Below are 17,830 nucleotides of genomic sequence, written 5' to 3'. Positions count from 1 at the left end.
CTGCATTATGAAATGCCATATGGCTAGTGACTGACGTTTCACACCTTGCTTTGCCTATTTTGTTTAATATCTAGTTCTTAGCTGCACTGCAGCATTGGTTAAAATAAAATTTTATAGATGTACTAATATAAATATTTTATGCCTACAGATCCAGTAAAGAATAACTTTATGATGGATGTACTCCAAAAAACATGGGGGAGCACAAAAAGACATTTCCACTCCACAGGAATTGCATACATAATTTTTGTCAGTGACTTGGTAACTTCTCTGCTAGAGCAAGTTACAGTGATGCATCACTCTAGTGTTAAGATGTGACATAGGTATTAAACATGGCCATTTTTACTGTAATATTTTTTCTGCTCGAGCTTTCTCATGTTTAGATATAAGTTATTGCATTTGCTGCGGCTGTTTGCCAGGCATAGTGCTACTAAATTTCACTTTGTATTACTTTGATAAGCTAGTTTTACTACTGATTTATTTTTCTTGTTGCTGCACATTGGCTCATATTAGTTGTAATGTTGCATTGCTTGGTAACTTAGATTTACTTCAGCTTGCTGTGACAATTTCCATTTTTTTCATTGCTGTTTGTATTAATTGTTTTATGCTGCTGCATTGCCTCGTCCCTTAGTTTAGCATCTGAGCTCAGTAGATTTAAGTTAGCTTAAGAGGGGGTAGACTATATAAGAGAATGAGTTGTGATGCATTGGAAGAAATGCATTGAGAAGTTATACGAAAAAAGTACAGAAAGCAGGTATAGATAGGACTTTTTGGAAATAATGAAGAACGAAGGGAGATCTCCGAGAAGTAAAGAAAGTTTTGTTTGCAAAATACTGCAGTAAAACAAACCCTGTTCTTTCCTTGTGTTATCCCTCTATGTGTTCGTGTTCCCTTGTGTATTTGTCTTTTTCCTGTGTTTAAGTGTTTAGCTAATAAGATTTATGTTGTAGAATTTTTCAAATAATATGTTATTTTCTTTGTAAAGATGTTTAGACATCATTTATTCTGTTCTGTTTCAATGCTCATGTGTGAAATTAATGTTTCGAAAACTATTCTCAATATTTTATTATTATGAAAATCACTGGCTGTGCTGTGTGCAGTCTGTGGCCAGTTTGCATTGTTGTCTGCCATTGTAGTGTTGGGCAGCTGGATGTGAACAGCGCGTAGCGTTACGAAGTTGGAGGTGAGCCGCCAGCATTGGTGGATGTGGGGAGAGAGATGGCGGAGTTTTCAAATTTGTAAGACTGGATGTCATGAACTGCTATATATATTATGACTATTAAGGTAAATACATTGTTTGTTCTCTATTAAAATCTTTCATTTGCTAACTATTCCTATCAGTAGTTAGTGCCTTCCGTAGTTTGAATCTTTTATTTAGCTGGCAGTAGTGGCACTCACTGTATTGCAGTAGTTCGAGTAACGAAGATTTTTGTGAGGTAAGTGATTTGTGAAAGTTATAGGTTAATGTTAGTCAGGGTCATTCTTTTTTAGGGATTATTGAAAGTCAGATTACGTTGCGCTAAAAAATATTGTGTGTCAGTTTAAGCACAGTCATGTATAATTGTTCTTAATATTGTCTGAATGTTCATTAATATGCAGTATGATTGTCTAAAAGGTACTAATACGCTTCTCTTGAGCACAATAGACGTTACTTGTGCAGCTGTCGGTGACTCTCCGTCCAATATAACATATTATGTTTGCCTTCCCAATAAATGCTTTATCCAGTAACAAATTTTGTTTGATACTCATACGGTCGTACTTTCGATTACAAGCGGAGGTGTGGTACTGGATGAAATGCTTCTCGGAAATCGAGCGGTACTGCATCTACTTGACTGCCTTGTTCCGTGGCTTACGGATGGCGTGTAAGAAAAGTATGAGTTAATGTCTTATGCTCGACTATTCTTAAATCTATGCTGGGTAACATGAAGGTCATTCTGTTCGAGATACCTCATTACGTTTGAGCTTAGAATATGTTCTAAGAGTCTACAACAAATGGACTTGAGGGATTCTGGACGGTAGCTTTTTAGATACCTTCTGCAACCTTTCCAGTAGACGGGTGTGACCTGTGCTTTCATTCAGCTACGAGGCACGGTTTATTGTTAGAGAGATCTCACACGGGCTAACTCAGCCACAAATTGTCGACAGAACTTGACAGCGATTCCATCGGTCCTTTCAGTTTTGCTCAGTTTTAGCGATATACTCTGTTTATCAACATCACTGACACTAATACCTACTTCATTCGCCGTTGGGGGGCACTGCAGGAGCCTCCACGAAGATTGCGTTCACCACTCGAACAACAAGCAATCGGGTGTCCCCTGGAAACGACCTAGTCGGCCAATCCTGCAAACACCGGAGCACCAAAACCAAAGATGACAATACACCTCTCCGAAGAGACTCAAAAAAGGCCTTTATCAAGACCATCACTAGTGACAACTTTCTGCAATATTGGAGGCTTATCTGTAAATAAAGAAATTTTATTGTCTGACATGTGCAAACGAAACAACTGTGATGTTCTAGTCTTACAAGAAACACACAGAGCACCAACTAGTCATAGACCAAAAATACCAGGCATGAAATTAGTTCTTGAGAGACCACACGAAAGGTACGGAAGTGCTATATTTGTGAAACCGAACTTAGACGTATGCTCCTGTGCTCTGACCTGCGAAGAAAATATAGAAATTTTAACTATTGAGCTACATTCATGTACTGTAACATCCGTGTACAAACCACCCAGTGCGAGGTTCAAATTTACGGAGCCTGGAAATTTCCATTCAAAAAACATGAAAGTTGTACTAGGAGATTTTAACTGTCACGGTCTCGCATGGGGTTATAAAGAGACAAATGACGATGGCGAAATGCTGGAGATCTGGGCAGACCAGACTAAACTGAAATTGATACATGACCCAAAGTTGCCTGCATCATTTAACAGCGGAAGATGGAAACGAGGATATAATCCAGATAACATCTTTGTCTCCGAAAAGGTATCCCTGCAAACTGTAAAGCAAATCGAGGATCCAATTCCAAGATCGCAACACAGAGCAACAACTTGCTGCATTTCTGCAGTAATCAAATCAGATGTAATGCCCTTCAAGAGACGCTTCAATTTCAAAAAAGCTCATTGGGAACTTTTCACAGAGGACTTTGATAAGGAGATCCTGGAAATTAAACCAGAGATACAATCATATGAAACTTTTATAGAACTTGTCAATAAAATCTCTCGTCGACGCATACCTAGAGAGTGCCGCACCCAGCATATCGCTGGACTCAATGGTAGCAGCAAGGAAGCTCTGAAAAAGTATGAAGAACTGTACAATAAGGACCCCTTCTCAGAGGAAACGATCCAGGCAAGTGAGGTACTAATGTCTGGTATATCCGAAGCGAGAAAGGAAAGGTGGTGGAACCTCCTACAAAAGACGGACATGAAGCACAGCAGTAGGAAGGCATGGAAACTGCTCAAAAGTCTCAGCAACGACCCAACAGAACCACAACCAAATTAGAGTGAAGTTACACCTGATCAGATAGCTCACCAACTACTCATGAACGGAAAAACTAAAAGGAAGATCAGGAATGGCAAAATTAAAAGAAAATTGAACGAGGAGATTAGCTTCCTAGCTCACCCGTTCTTCACTCAGGAGCTACAAGATGCCATCAAAGATTTGAAAAACAATAAGGCCGCTGGCCTCGACGATCTGAGATCCGAGCAAATGAAACATTTTGGACCGGGAGTACAAGCATGGATCCTAGAGCTAATGAATAACTGTATTACAACAATGCAAATTCCTAAACTGTGGAGGAAAGCTCCGGTTATTGGGTTACTAAAACCAGGGAAAGACCCGGCTGAAGCTAAAAATTTCCAGCCTGTCTCACTGCTTTGTCATTTATTTAAAGTGCTGGAGCGAATGATCCTCAAACGCATAGCTGATTATGTGGACAAAGCCCTCATTAACGAACAAGCTGGATCTCGACCAGGAAAATCATGCTGTGGCCAAATCCTTAATCTCACACAGTACATCGAAGACGGCTATCAGAGGGGAGAAGTAACTGGGGTCGCATTCCTGGATCTCAGTGCTGCATATAACACAATTAACCATAAGTTGCTTACCCAGAAAGTGTATAATGTCACTAAGGACTACACCCTTTCTATGTTCGTGCAATGTATGCTACAGAACAGACGCTACTATGTAACCTTACAATCTAAAAACAGCCGATGGAGGACACAGAAAAATGGCTCCAATATTATTTAACATCTATACCAATGATCTTCCCGTCAGCCACCAGACACGAATGTTCATATATGCTGACGATGCAGCAGTGGCCACACAGGATAAAACCTTTGAACAAGTGGAGGAGAATCTCACAGGAGCCTTAACAGAACTTGTTACCTATTACGACGGCAATAATCTCAAACCAAACCCTAGTAAATCTCAAGTATCCGCCTTCCATCTTAGGAACAAACAAGCCAATCGGAAACTCCGAGTCATGTGGCAAGGGGAAGAGCTGAAACATACAAACAGCCCAAAATACCTGGGAATAACATTGGACAGAGCACTTACTTTTAAGCAGCACTGTCACAACACTAAAAAAAAGGTCTGTGCCAGGAACAACATACTGCGGAAGCTAACAGGTTCATCGTGGGGAGCTCAACCACATGTTTTGCCCACCACGGGTCTGGTGCTGAGTATCTCAGCAGCGGAATATGCGGCGCCAGTTTGGAGGAACTCTGCCCACACTAAGCAAGTTGACGTCGCCGTAAACGAAACTGTACGTATTGCCACAGGATGCCTCAAACCAACTCCCACAGACATAATTTACCCCATCATAGGCATAGCACCACCCACTATCCGCAGACAAGTAGCCGCCGAGATCGAAAGATCAAAACAAAAGAATGATCCTCGACACCCGATGCATATGCACCGAAAACAACGTGTCCAGCTGAAATCCCGCAGGAGTTTCATTGAAACTACTGAAGAGCTCGCCACCAAGCCCGTCGCAAGGCGGCTATCTCTCTGGGAAGAAATGGTGCCACACTCCACAATGGAACTACTTGAGGAGGGATCTGCAGGATTTCAACTACCTTTTACAACTTGGAGGTCATTAAACTGGCTGCGCACTGGAGTAACTGGGTGCAAATCAAACCTATTTAAATGGGGCTACAGTGATAGCGATAGGTGTGAATGCGGAGCAATACAGGACTTGGACCACCTACTGATCTGCCCAGATATGTCTATAACATGCACTAAAGATGATATTTTGAAAGTCAATGACAAAGCAATCTACGTTGCTAATTACTGGGAAGGGAAGATATAATTGGTGCATCAGGACACGGAAGAAGAATTCGCCGTTGCAGTGGCGTGAGAAATAAATTGTCGCAATACTCCTGGATTTTCGTTTGTGAAGGAGCAACAGCTTACTCTGTAAGAACACCAATGAAATATGAGTTCGATCCACATAAATAAGGGGAAATCATTTCGGTAGACCAGAAAACGATGCCATTAAATGCGTGACGCATACTCTGATGAGCCAAAACCTTGTGGCCGGTGCCTACGGTGCGAATGAATGCCGCCTGGTGGTATTGTGGCTACGTGACGCCGTAAGGAAAGTATATAACGTAATCGAAGCAGAGACGAATGCCTATTCATTCTAGCGACAATACGGAAAGCAGACGGGGAATCCACTGACATAAACGACTCTGACAAAGGGCGGACTGTTATGGCTCTGCGTTTGAGAACGAGCTACTGTAGTGATCATCACGTTGAAACCACGTGTAGACAACAAAGTGTAAGACATGCACGAATCACAGAAGGTGAAGACCGGAAGCTTGCCCGTTATGTAAGGCAGGATAGGCGGTGATCTGTGACAGACTCCAAGGGAGAGGACAATGGTGGTGCAAGCACGTTTCAGAGCACACGGATCAGCGTACGTTGTTGATTATGGAGTCCGCAGCAGACGACCCCTTTCTCTTAATACGTTCACTCAACAACAATTACGATTGCAGTGGCCAAGGGATCATCGAGAATGGACCGTGAATCAGAGTGGAAACGAGTCGCCTGGAGGGATGAATCAATTTTCTTTTTACAAAAGGTGGATGGTCATGTTCGCATGCGACGTCGTCAATACGGGCGCTGGCCGGTGGAGGCAGTATTGTGCTTTGGGGGAGACTCACCTAGGCTTCAAATGGCTCTGAGCACAATGGGACTTAACATCTATGGTCATCAGTCCCCTAGAACTTAGAACTACTTAAACCTAACTAACCTAAGGACATCACACAACACCCAGTCATCACGAGGCAGAGAATCCCTGATCCCGCCGGGAATTGAACCCGGGAACCCGGGTCACCTAGGCTTCCATGAGACCTGTGGTAGTGATTGAATGCGCCATAACGGCTGTGGACTAAGTGAACATTATTGCGGACCATCTACGTATCTTCATGCATGAGGCCTTCCCGGTGGTGGTGGCATCTTACAAAGGAATAATTATCAATGTCACAAGGCCAGAAATGTGCTACAGTGGATGACAGGGAACTCATTTTGACTACTAAATTCGCCTCAGCTGAATCAGATGGTACGGCTTGGCAATCAGTTCTGCACCGGTTCGTAATTTAGGGGAAGTGTGTGACCTGTGCGTAGACGCCTAGTGTCCCATGCCCCTGCATGCCTACGAAGGACTTCTCGAAACTATGCTATTCAGAATGACTGTTACATGGCGGTCCAAAGGCTGAAGCGCCTAGAACCGCTCGGCCACAACAGCCTGAAGATAATCACTGATTATGAATCCCTTCTTTTTGTTCGACTTTTCCATCCAATAGTCTCTGTTGTTTCAATCGAAAGCTATTAATACCTTTCCATTCATTGCTCGGTCAATATGTTATTCCCATAATAAAAGTGGCTGTCATCTTTAGGTTATTTTCTTTGGTTCTTAACAGGAGAATGTGACTCTAATAAGGAAATTGGTTAGGACGGAATGGAAGCGATCAGCTTCATTTAAACAATTACTATAATTTAGAGGCAATACTTGTCGGGTTTCTATATTTTTAAGGTTTTTGTTAAGTAACTACAGTGCGAATGTTCACATATTTGGCAGTAGACGTGCTCGTATGACCTAACGCAAGCTTGTGATGCAAGGAGGAGGACCACGACTCGATAGAGGCCACAGATAACACAAGTGTCATTCTATGCGATAGAACAAGGAAATCTCCAAGGAATATCAATCTTTGTTGCCATCTGCTTTTCATTAAGTTTCTACATGTACCTACTTACTTTGATAACCCCTATGAATATATGGAAGAGGGGCTTCTCACTGAACCACATATTAGGGTTCCTTCCCGTTCCATTCTGCTTACATGCCTCCGTGCATTCAGTAATTAATGTAATCTTGTCTTCGCAGTCCCTACGGGAGCGATAAGTAGAGAACTGTAATATATTTCTAGACCTCTTGTTCAGTATTGACTCTTAGGTTTTCGTGAGCTACTTGACGTCCATCGTGAAGCGTCTTCCAGTTCACGTTTTTCAGCATTTTCGTTAGGGATCAATCGTGAATCAGACAAACGTATGACCATTTAGTTCTACATCATCGATGACTCTCCAAGCTTATGCCTCCTCCTTACTGCTGCACAGATAAATAACTTGTCTTACACATACCCAAATCTTTATGAATGATATGTCGCTGATTATGCTCAACTTCTCCGAACTTCGCAGTGCCCATTTTCTTCTTAGTATCTGCCGCACCTGTTCTTTGGGACTGCGGCAGCTCCAAGATTTCAAGAAAATAGATACCAAGAGCCGTAATTTTTATTTAGGTACCAATCTCGGTGCCTCATTGGCACAGGCCTGTATACACGAAACTAGGTAAGTCATCTAATCGTTTGTGTTATTATAGAGGCCGCTACATCCAACTGGTTTGAGCAGACCTCTTCTCGGTAGACGCGGGCCCTTCACATTTCTAACTACAACTGTCGTTTCTGTAATGAACTGATAATTTGGAAATATTTGTTACGCCTTTCCATCTGTCAACATTGCGACCGTGCTGAACTGATGGTCAGAGATCAACGGATCTTCGAGATCGCCAAAACAAAATGAAGCATTGCGATAACTGCTCTGAAGTGTATGTTGGCGACACTGTGTAACCAGAAAATTGGAAATTTTTAGTAAGGTCTTATGGGACCAAACTGCTGAGGTCATCGATCCCTAAGCTTACGCACTACTTACTCTAACTTAAACTAACTTACGCTAAGGACAACACATACACCCATGCCCAAGGGAGGACTCGAACCTCCGACGAAGGGAGCCGCGCGGACAAGATGCATAGACCGCTCGGCTACCCCGCGAGGCCTGTGTAACTAGGCAAGCTCCCAGTGGTATACCAATATCAATCACTGCCTTAAAAGAGCACACTGGGTCGCTTTCGATCGGTGTAGATGCTGTAGAACTGATACCAGGCGCTAGTGTGAACCTCCAATGTTGACGTTAGTCAGGCCAATGAAGCGATGAGAATATGTCTTTCGATTGTCGGGAATCAGAACACTATGGTTCCTGGCCAAGAGAAGGCTACTGGTATCAAGCACACGGCTTAATCTGAGGAAGAAATTTCTGAGTGTGTACGTTTGGGGCATATCATTGTATGGTAGTGAAACATGGACTGTGGGAAAATCGGAACGGAAGAGAATTGAAGCGTTTGAAATGTGGTGTTACAGACGGATGTTGAAAATTAGGTGGACTGATAAGGTAAGGAATGAAGAGATTCTCCGTAAAATTGGCGAGGAAAGGAATGTGTGGGAACTACTGAGAAGAAGAAGGAGCAGGATTACAAATGTGTTAAGACATCAGGAAACAACTTCCATACTACTAGAGGGACCTGCAGAGGATAAAAAATGTAGGGGAAGACGAATATTCGAATACATCCAGTAGCAAATAACTGAGGACGTATGTTGCAAGTGTTATTCTAAGATGAAAGGTTGGCACAGACAGGAGAGGAATTAGAAAAAAAAAATTCGATATAGAGACGTGACAGAATGGCAGAAAGGTGCTATCGTTTTGGACTTGCCCGTTACCAGAACTTGAGTGATTTATTGATGTATCAACACTACCTTTCCAACGTGTGTACAGATAATGGTGTATACCACTCGCAGCTATGTAACACGGCGTAAGAACAATACTTGTAAACTGATCATAACCGACAGGGATCGAAGACGAGAGTCGCGCCTTCCTGTTGGTTTCAAACCTAACAGGCATCGCTGCTGTCAGTGAATGCATGTCTATCGCAACCAGTTTCCGAGCGAACGTTGCGAAGTGAATTGCATACAACAGATAATTTAGAATCAGGCACATCGTAAAAGGCCGTAGTTCACAGCGGCACGGAAAGCTGCACGTCTCTAGTGGGCCAAACAACACAGAAACTGGTCAGTAGCTGAGGGGAGGAACAATTTGCCTATTTTAAACTTATCCGAGGCGTCGAACGCATCGACGGCACAATGAGGCGTGTAATCCGCAGGGTATGGTGGCCGAAGTTCAAGCAGGAGGGTTTTCTTTCATGTTTTGAGGATGTTTTCGAACGACTTGCACCAATTAATTCAGGTTATCGTGAACATGAGCTAGGATATTTATTTAAACACTGACAAGGGAACCTCCCCATCGCACCCCTCTCAGATTTAGTTATAAGTTGGCACAGTGGATAGGCCTTGAAAAACTGAACACAGATCAATTGAGAAAACAGGAAGAAGTTGTGTGGAACTGTGAAAAAATAAGCAAAATATACAAACTGAGTAGTTCATGGGAAGATAGGCAACATCAAGGACACTGAAAAGGCTGGAGCGCCGTGGTCTCGTGGTAACGTGAGCAGCTGCGGAACGAAAGGACCTTGGTTCAAATCTTCCATTGAGTGAAAAGTTTAATTTTTTATTTTCAGTTTACGTGACAAACTCTTGTGTTTTTATCACTTTTTTGGGAGTGATTATCACATTCACAAGAAAACCTAAATCGGGCAAGGTAGAAGAATCTTTTTATCCATTCGCCAAGTGTACAAGTTAGGTGGGTCGACAACATATTCCTGTCATGTGACACACATGCCGTCGCCAGTGACGTATAGAATATATCATGTGTTTTCCTGTGGAGGAATCGGTTGACCTATGACCTTGCGATCAAATGTTTTCGGTTCCCATTGGAGAGGCACGTCCTTTCGTCTACTAATCGCACGGTTTTGCGATGCGGTCGCAAAACACAGACACTAAACTTATTACAGTGAACAGAGACGTCAATGAACGAACGGACAGATAATAACTATGCAAAAATAAAGAAAGTAAAATTTTTACTCGAGCGAAGACTTGAACCATGGACCTCTCCTTCTGCAGCTGCTCACGCTACCACGGGATCACAGCGCTCGTGAGCTGACGGTCTCCATAATATTGCCTATGTCACCCATGGACTACTCAGTTTGTATATTTTGCTTATTTTTTCACAGTTCCACACAACTTCTTCCTGTTTTCTCAATTGATCTGTGTTCAGTTTATCAAGGCCTATCCACTGTGCCAACTTATAACTAAATCTGAGGGGGGTGCGATGGGGAAGTTCCCTTGTGAGTCCCAGCGTTGTCCGTATATGTGTTAGGTTGGTGCATTAGTTCGTAGTGTTTTTGTTTTGCATCTTCCTGTTGCTACGGGTTTATTTATCGATTGTTGTTTTCCAATTGTAGTTCACTGTTGCTATTCGATTTTACATATTGTCATTTTATCATTTGGAGATAGCGAGTAGAGTTCTGGACGCTAGAAAATGGAGTGCCAAGTGGAGAAATCGGAACATTTCCGACGTATTCTTCTTTTTCGGATCAATAGAGGGTTGGCAACAGCAGAAGCAGCTAGAAATATTTGCTCCGTGTATGGGGATAATGCTGTTGTACAGAGCACGGCAAGAAAATGGTTTTCTCGTTTTAAGGAGGATCGTTTTAATACTAGTAACTCTTCATTTTCAGGAAGGCCTTCGGGGTTTAAACGCATTAATGCACAATGAACCACGTCAGTGTACTCGAAAACTGGAAGATGTGGTGTACTGTGGTCATTCCACCATCGTGCGGCATTTATATGCAGTGGGGAAGGTTCAAAAATCTGACGTACGCTCTAAGCCAAATTCACAAAAATCAGCGGTGGCCATATATGTAACTCCGCTTGCGCGTCATCAGTTGGCTCGTGAGCAACTCTAACCATTTCTATGCTCTACCGTTACTGGTGACGAGGAATGTTGTGTTTATGCTAACATAAGGAAAAGAAAGGACTGGTTGAGCCCGAACAAAGCAGCAACTCCCCGTACAAAGATCAGAGTGCAACAACAAAAGATAATGTTAATGGAACAGTGGCGGTGTGATGTACTACAATATTGCTTCCCCGAGATGTACCATTAAACTGACATTAAATGTCAACAACTGAAACACGTATGTAACGCAGCAGCGATGGCGAGGCATTGTAGCATCTGTGACCAGAGAGTATGCGCTTGACCGCGCGAGTGTTGCGAGCGGTTCTCAGTAGTAGTCTGTCGTTGCGCAGTCTGTTAGTAGCTGTAGGCCAGTGCAGTACAGTAGTCGTTGCGAGTCTGTAGCTCTGTCTAGTTGAGAGCAGTACTCAGTCTGTAGTCGTCATGCAGAGCGGTCGGTCAGTAGTAGCAGCCCAGTGCGGTTGTGTGATGTAGGCGGTCGGCAACACTGGTCAAGATGGTGAATAAGGTATACCATTAATTAATATAATCATTAGATAATGTAAAAATTTATTTATTGTAATTATTCTCCAACAAGTCCCCCAATAATAATTTTTTTATTTCAAAAGCATTTTTTCAAAAATTTAATTTTTTATTGAACTAAAGATCTCGTTGCACTTCCCATTTCATTCCACTTCTTTTGAAGAAAAAATTTCACTAGAATCACAAAAAAAAGAGAATATTATTATTTGCAATGCAGTTCCTCCGAGAGGTGCGCAACAACAAGAGCAGATATGTGACATCCATTTATTCTGAGGTAAGACTTTAATTCTGATTGTTTTACACAGGGCCAAAGACCGATATTTCGGTTTAATTGAAATTTCTTGTCACTGAACGGACTTTAAATTTTGTGAAGAAATTATGTTTGAGTCAGATTGCGAATTTCACATTTTTGTTGCCATTGTCAGTACATTTCATTGTGGGCAGGTTACGCATAGAGCAATGTCCATCAGCATTTCTAATTAGTATCGTCCTTTTCTTTTAAAATTTTTGTGGGGAGGTTACACTTGGCTCCCATTTCTATTGAGTATTGTCATTTATTTCTTTTAAAATTGCGGTGGGGAGGTTACACTTGGCGACACCCAGTCCAGGATCGTATTTCGTTGAGAGTCTTTTGAACAACAGTCAGATATCTGCTCTTGTTTGCTTAGATATAATTAGGATTTAGCGCAACGCTTTTAATAATATTGTGACTTTCTCTCTACAGGTCAACGGCAATTTGTTGCTTTGTTGTATTTGTGTGTTGCTTTTGCATTGTGCTTATTTATTTTTCTGAAAAATTGTGACTATTGTAAAAATGCCGCGAAAGACTGTGAATAGTGTATCGCGAGGTATTTTGAATGAAATTACCGACTCGAACAGCGTGACCGATAGTAATTGTGATACGCAACGTAATGATGACAATCCTGCGTTCACTAACAATCAGTGCATTCCAACCACTAATGATGACTTTCACCTTAATGATGAACAAACGAACTCAATTGTCTCGTCTGTTAACTTGACGACAATTGATGACGCAGAATGCTCTATTGTAATGAGCGCTGCAGAGCTTAACACACCCGATTTGGAAAACCCAAGTAACGAACAGACAAATTTGTCTAATGAATATGAACAGATCACACAAAGTAGGGCGGATTTATTTAATTCCGAAACAATGACTGATAGTGTACATTTGACTGGCAAACCTTTTTCTAAAATACAGAATGACCAAATGGTCACACAAAGCGCGACAACTGCAGGTACACCGTTAAACAGTACTGAGAATGCAAATGCTACGTATGATTTGAATCAATTTATGGCAATAATGCTACAGTTTAAGAACGACCTTACTGCAAATTCCAAACAACAGAACGAAAAATTAGACAAACAAAGTGAAGATTTTAAACAACTCAGTGAACAGGTCAAACAACAGAGTGAAAATTTCAAACAATTTAGGGAAGATAACAGACAGCTTAGTGAACAAATTAGAGACGTTGCCGCGCAGTGCCATGACACTAAGGAACAGTTGCGCGTGGAAATTGAGGCTTGTTCACAAAAAAATAGCGAAGAAATAAAGTCGATTGCGCAAGAATTAAGGGAAATGCAAACAGCCGCAACAAATACACTCAGAGACGAAATTAGCGGAGTCGCCAAACAGTGCTCTGAAAAAGTTACACAATTACGGGACGAGTTTAGAGCAATGACGGTAGAACTTTCGCGCACTATGGACGCAAAGATAGACGCGAAATTCGAACAGCAGAACACTCAGATTAACGAGCGCTTTAATCAGCACATACAGAACAGTGATACGCGTTTCCGCAGATTTATTCAAGATCAAAACAAAGTAAAACGACAAGTCATGGAAACAATCAGTGCACAGAGACAAGAGGACAAACGTAAAATGTTCGCGAAAGCGAAGACGTATGTAGACAATAATATTACTACAGTGTCCGACAAAATTAATACCATAGAACAATTGAACGCGGAATTACGGGATGAAATTTCTGATCTTAAAGCAAAAACAGATACACACACAGTAAATATTCAAACAGTGACAGATAGATTCGAACAATTAGATCTAACACAGGATTGTGATGTTATCAAAGCTGATGTTAAAAAACTGAGCGAAACTACGCGCAAGTTGCAAAAACAGATTAATGCGTCTGATTCTAAAACCGATGATCAGGCAAAAATACTGACAGAAAAATATGATGAATTGGCCAGTCGTATTGATGCTATCGAAAGTGCTAATGACAATAAGTCAGACGATACTGCACCGGTTTCTTTTATCCAAACACCTGAATTTCAAAATTTACAGCAGGCAATTAATGAGATCGATTCGTCTAACAACACGTTACGTAGGAAGTTGTCAAATTTACAACAAGAAGTAACAGAGATGAAAAACATTTCAGTTAATAACATACCACAACAGACGCCACTTTATGAACATGTGTCTGACTCACGCAGCGTGTATAATGTGAACAATTTACAGAGACTACGCGAATTAAAATCCGAAAAGCCACGCGACTTAAAATCTGAAAAGCTACGTAGCTTGAAATCCGGAATGACACAGACGAACAGATTCACACACAAACCCGAACGTGTTTTCAAATTCAATGGCGAGAACGTAGATTACGAGCAATTTTTATCCGCCAGAAAATGTAAGGAATTTAATAATGACAGCGTACAGGTACACGCTTTGCACTGTATACGACAATTTATCTTTGTACATTCACCGCTATTGCCTGTAATGCAGAAGCTAGCTTTGAACCAGATGCGACAACTTGCTATTGCATTTTCATCAGCATTGCCTGTAATGAAGAAATTTGAATTAGCACGGATACAACAATTTGCCTTTGAAATTTTACCGCTATTGCCTGTAACACAAAAGCTAAAATTTATTTGCAGTGCGTAATTGACCTCAGGGGATTCATTACGCTTTAATGAATATGTGCCGTAGCGAGCATAGGGCCCCGAGCTGTAGTAGTGCTGTTTCATCTTTAGTTTTCTGCACTGCTGCCTTTTCTTCTACTATCCTTTATATCTATCCAAACTGCTCTTTAACTATTGCTCTATTTAGGATTAAGAATATGTAATGAAAACCGGATATGACAAACCTTTACCGAATGTGGCAATTTTATTAAGCATTCCCGTAATGACAACTACCGCCGTAATTTTAATTACAGATAAAATCGTAATCATCAGTATGTATAAAAATTTGAGCAATCGGAACCATATTTATGTAACAATAGATGTTTTACACCGCAACAGCATGAAAGTCAACCGCTTAGCATACCTAACCAACAATGCAGTCTACAAGGTCAACCAAACTTTAATGTTTCGCCGCGTGCACGTATAGTCCTAGCTCCAACAAATAGTAACGCATGGCAGCAAAGAAACAACTACGTGCAGATAACACACTATTTCAACTCGTATCGCAATGCGCCGTATAGAAATTACTATCATGACAGACGTAAAAATGATGAGCACAATTTTCAGCGTACATTTAATAACAGTCGATCTTATGAGCAGCAACAACGGATAATCATGAATGAAACAGACAATAGGTGTCATCGATAGCGTAATACGTCAGTAAGAAATAACAGAGCAGTTCAAATAGTCGAAATGCCACAGCATCCTCCCGACAGAATTTCACCAGACACAGTACAGGTTTTATATTACAGTAACGCAAACATTACTTTTGACACGCAGAATTTTGCTCACGAGAATGTTATTTGAAAAATGCTCTGTTGAATGCTCCACTTTTATCGCACCCTGATCTTACCAGAAATTTTTCCATTGATACCGACAGTTCCAACACCGCTTTAGGCGTACACATTTTCCAGGAATTGAAGAAGATGGTTCTACAGTAATCAAAAACATCGCATTTGCAAGCCGCATTTTGTCACCCGCTGAACGAAATTATTCTGTTACTGAACTTGAAACATTATGTGTTGTTTGGGCTTTTACGAGATTTCGGCATTTTCTTTATGGCAGACATACCACTGTTTACACAGACCACAGAGCGATACAATTTTTACTTTCGGCTAAATTTACTCACGATAGACTAAGTAGATGGAAACTGTATTTACAGGAGTTTAATTTTACAATAGTTCACATTCCCGGCACGCAAAATGTTATAGCAGACGCACTATCGCGTTCTCTCAGCAACAATCAGCAAGACGTAGCAACCCACTTCTGCAAAGCAAATTTCAGTGTCATGTACATTCAACAAGTTGCATTTGAAAACTTTATTTCATCGTCGTTACAGGACATAGCAAAGGAGCAAAATAAAGACAACGTGTGGAAAGAAATTAAACAGCTTTGGCAAGATAAGAATAATGTTACGATTAGAAACCACTACACTGTACGCAATGACATTCTGTTTCGCCGCTCTCATCCTGACAGCAACAATTGGTTATTATGCATTCCTGACGAACTGGTTAACAAATTAATTTGGTACACTCATTTAAGTTACGCACATTACGGAGCAAGAAAATGTTTTCTTATACTGAGACAGAACTGTTATTTTGCCAACATGGAGAAACGTATACGACGAGTTTTAGCGTCTTGTAAAATTTGCCAGAAAGCTAAATCAGACACCACTTCACATATTCCTCCTTTATATCCCATTATACCTGTTAAATTAAGACACATGGCCGCAGTAGATATTTTTGGTCCGATTCCCAGAACTAACAGAGGTTTTTGCTACATTTTTGTCGCTGTTGAGCTCACTTCAAAATTTGTTACTTTCACTCCGTTACGCAAAGCTACTGCCAAAACTGTTTCAAATGCATTTGTAAAACATTTTCTATTTCATGTAGGGCATGTAATGAAAGTAATTTCTGACAATGGATCTCAATTTCGTAGTAGCGTATGGACACGCATGTTACGAGCCAGAAACATTTCTCCGATCTATATATCCAAGTACCACGCTTCTTCGAACCCTTGTGAAAGATTAATGAAAGAAATTGGTAAGCTGTGCCGAATATACTGCCACAAAAGACATATTGATTGGGATACACACATACTCTCATTCCAAGATGTAATTAATTCCATTCCAAATGAATCCACTATGCTATCTCCGACTGTTATACTGAAAAACGTTGAACCACCGAACAAAATTAAAGAATTAATAGAATTTCCCAAAAGTCGTCGCCTACGACACCACGAAATAATTGACATTGCGCTGAAGAACATCAAACGTGCCGCAGAGCGCCGGAGAAGACAGCAAAAACAGGTTTGTAAACGCCGAGACTTTCACGTTGGACAGAAAATATTAGTGCGTACACACTATTTATCCAGCAAATTAAAAGGTAAGTGCAGTAAATTTGAACTTCTATACGCAGGTCCGTATCGGATTCGCAGCATCCCTCACCCCAATGTTGTACACGTCGAAACTTTGAGAACCAGAAAATCGAAAGGCAATCACCATATATCAAACATTAAACCGTTTATTGAGTGAAACCACTGTATGATTCAACACACTATGATGCCATTTACTAATGCAATTATTTCACGTGACTAATTACTGATGATTATCGTATTTTTTCTTGGCAAGTGCCCGGCAAGGTAAGGTTAGCAGGTCGCTCTTCTTGTCGTTACACATCAGACCGTGCATATTTTTCCAGATGAATTTACACATTTATGACTATTTTTGCAATTATATTTATGTGACTACTTATTGATGATTATCGTGTTTTTTCTTGGCAAGTGCCCGGCAAGGTAAGGTTAGCAGGTCGCTCTTCTTGTCGTTACACATCAGACCGTGCATATTTTTCATTTTTTTTGTGTATGTGACTGTTCTCCAGTTTTGTTTGTATGTATTGTGAAATAGTTAAGATATAACACACACCAGTCGACTTTGACATTTTTTTTGCCTTATGACATCTCAACATCGTGACTGTTTCACATTTTTTTTGCTACTGCATTGTATTATTCTGTGTATATCTTTGTTTTTGAACACTGTGAATGTTTTTGACATATTACGTTTTCTGTCATGTTATGCTGTAGGGTTAATTATGTTACCATAAACCAGTCATTATCTAGTGGGTATATGATTTAAATGCAGGACATTAATCTTTGTTCATCAATTTCAGAAAGGAATGATGATTCTAAGA

Source organism: Schistocerca piceifrons, chromosome 2, assembly GCF_021461385.2.
Source record: "Schistocerca piceifrons isolate TAMUIC-IGC-003096 chromosome 2, iqSchPice1.1, whole genome shotgun sequence".
NCBI classification, from domain to species: Eukaryota; Metazoa; Arthropoda; class Insecta; order Orthoptera; family Acrididae; genus Schistocerca; species Schistocerca piceifrons.
Note: the sequence above shows the minus strand (reverse complement) of the source record.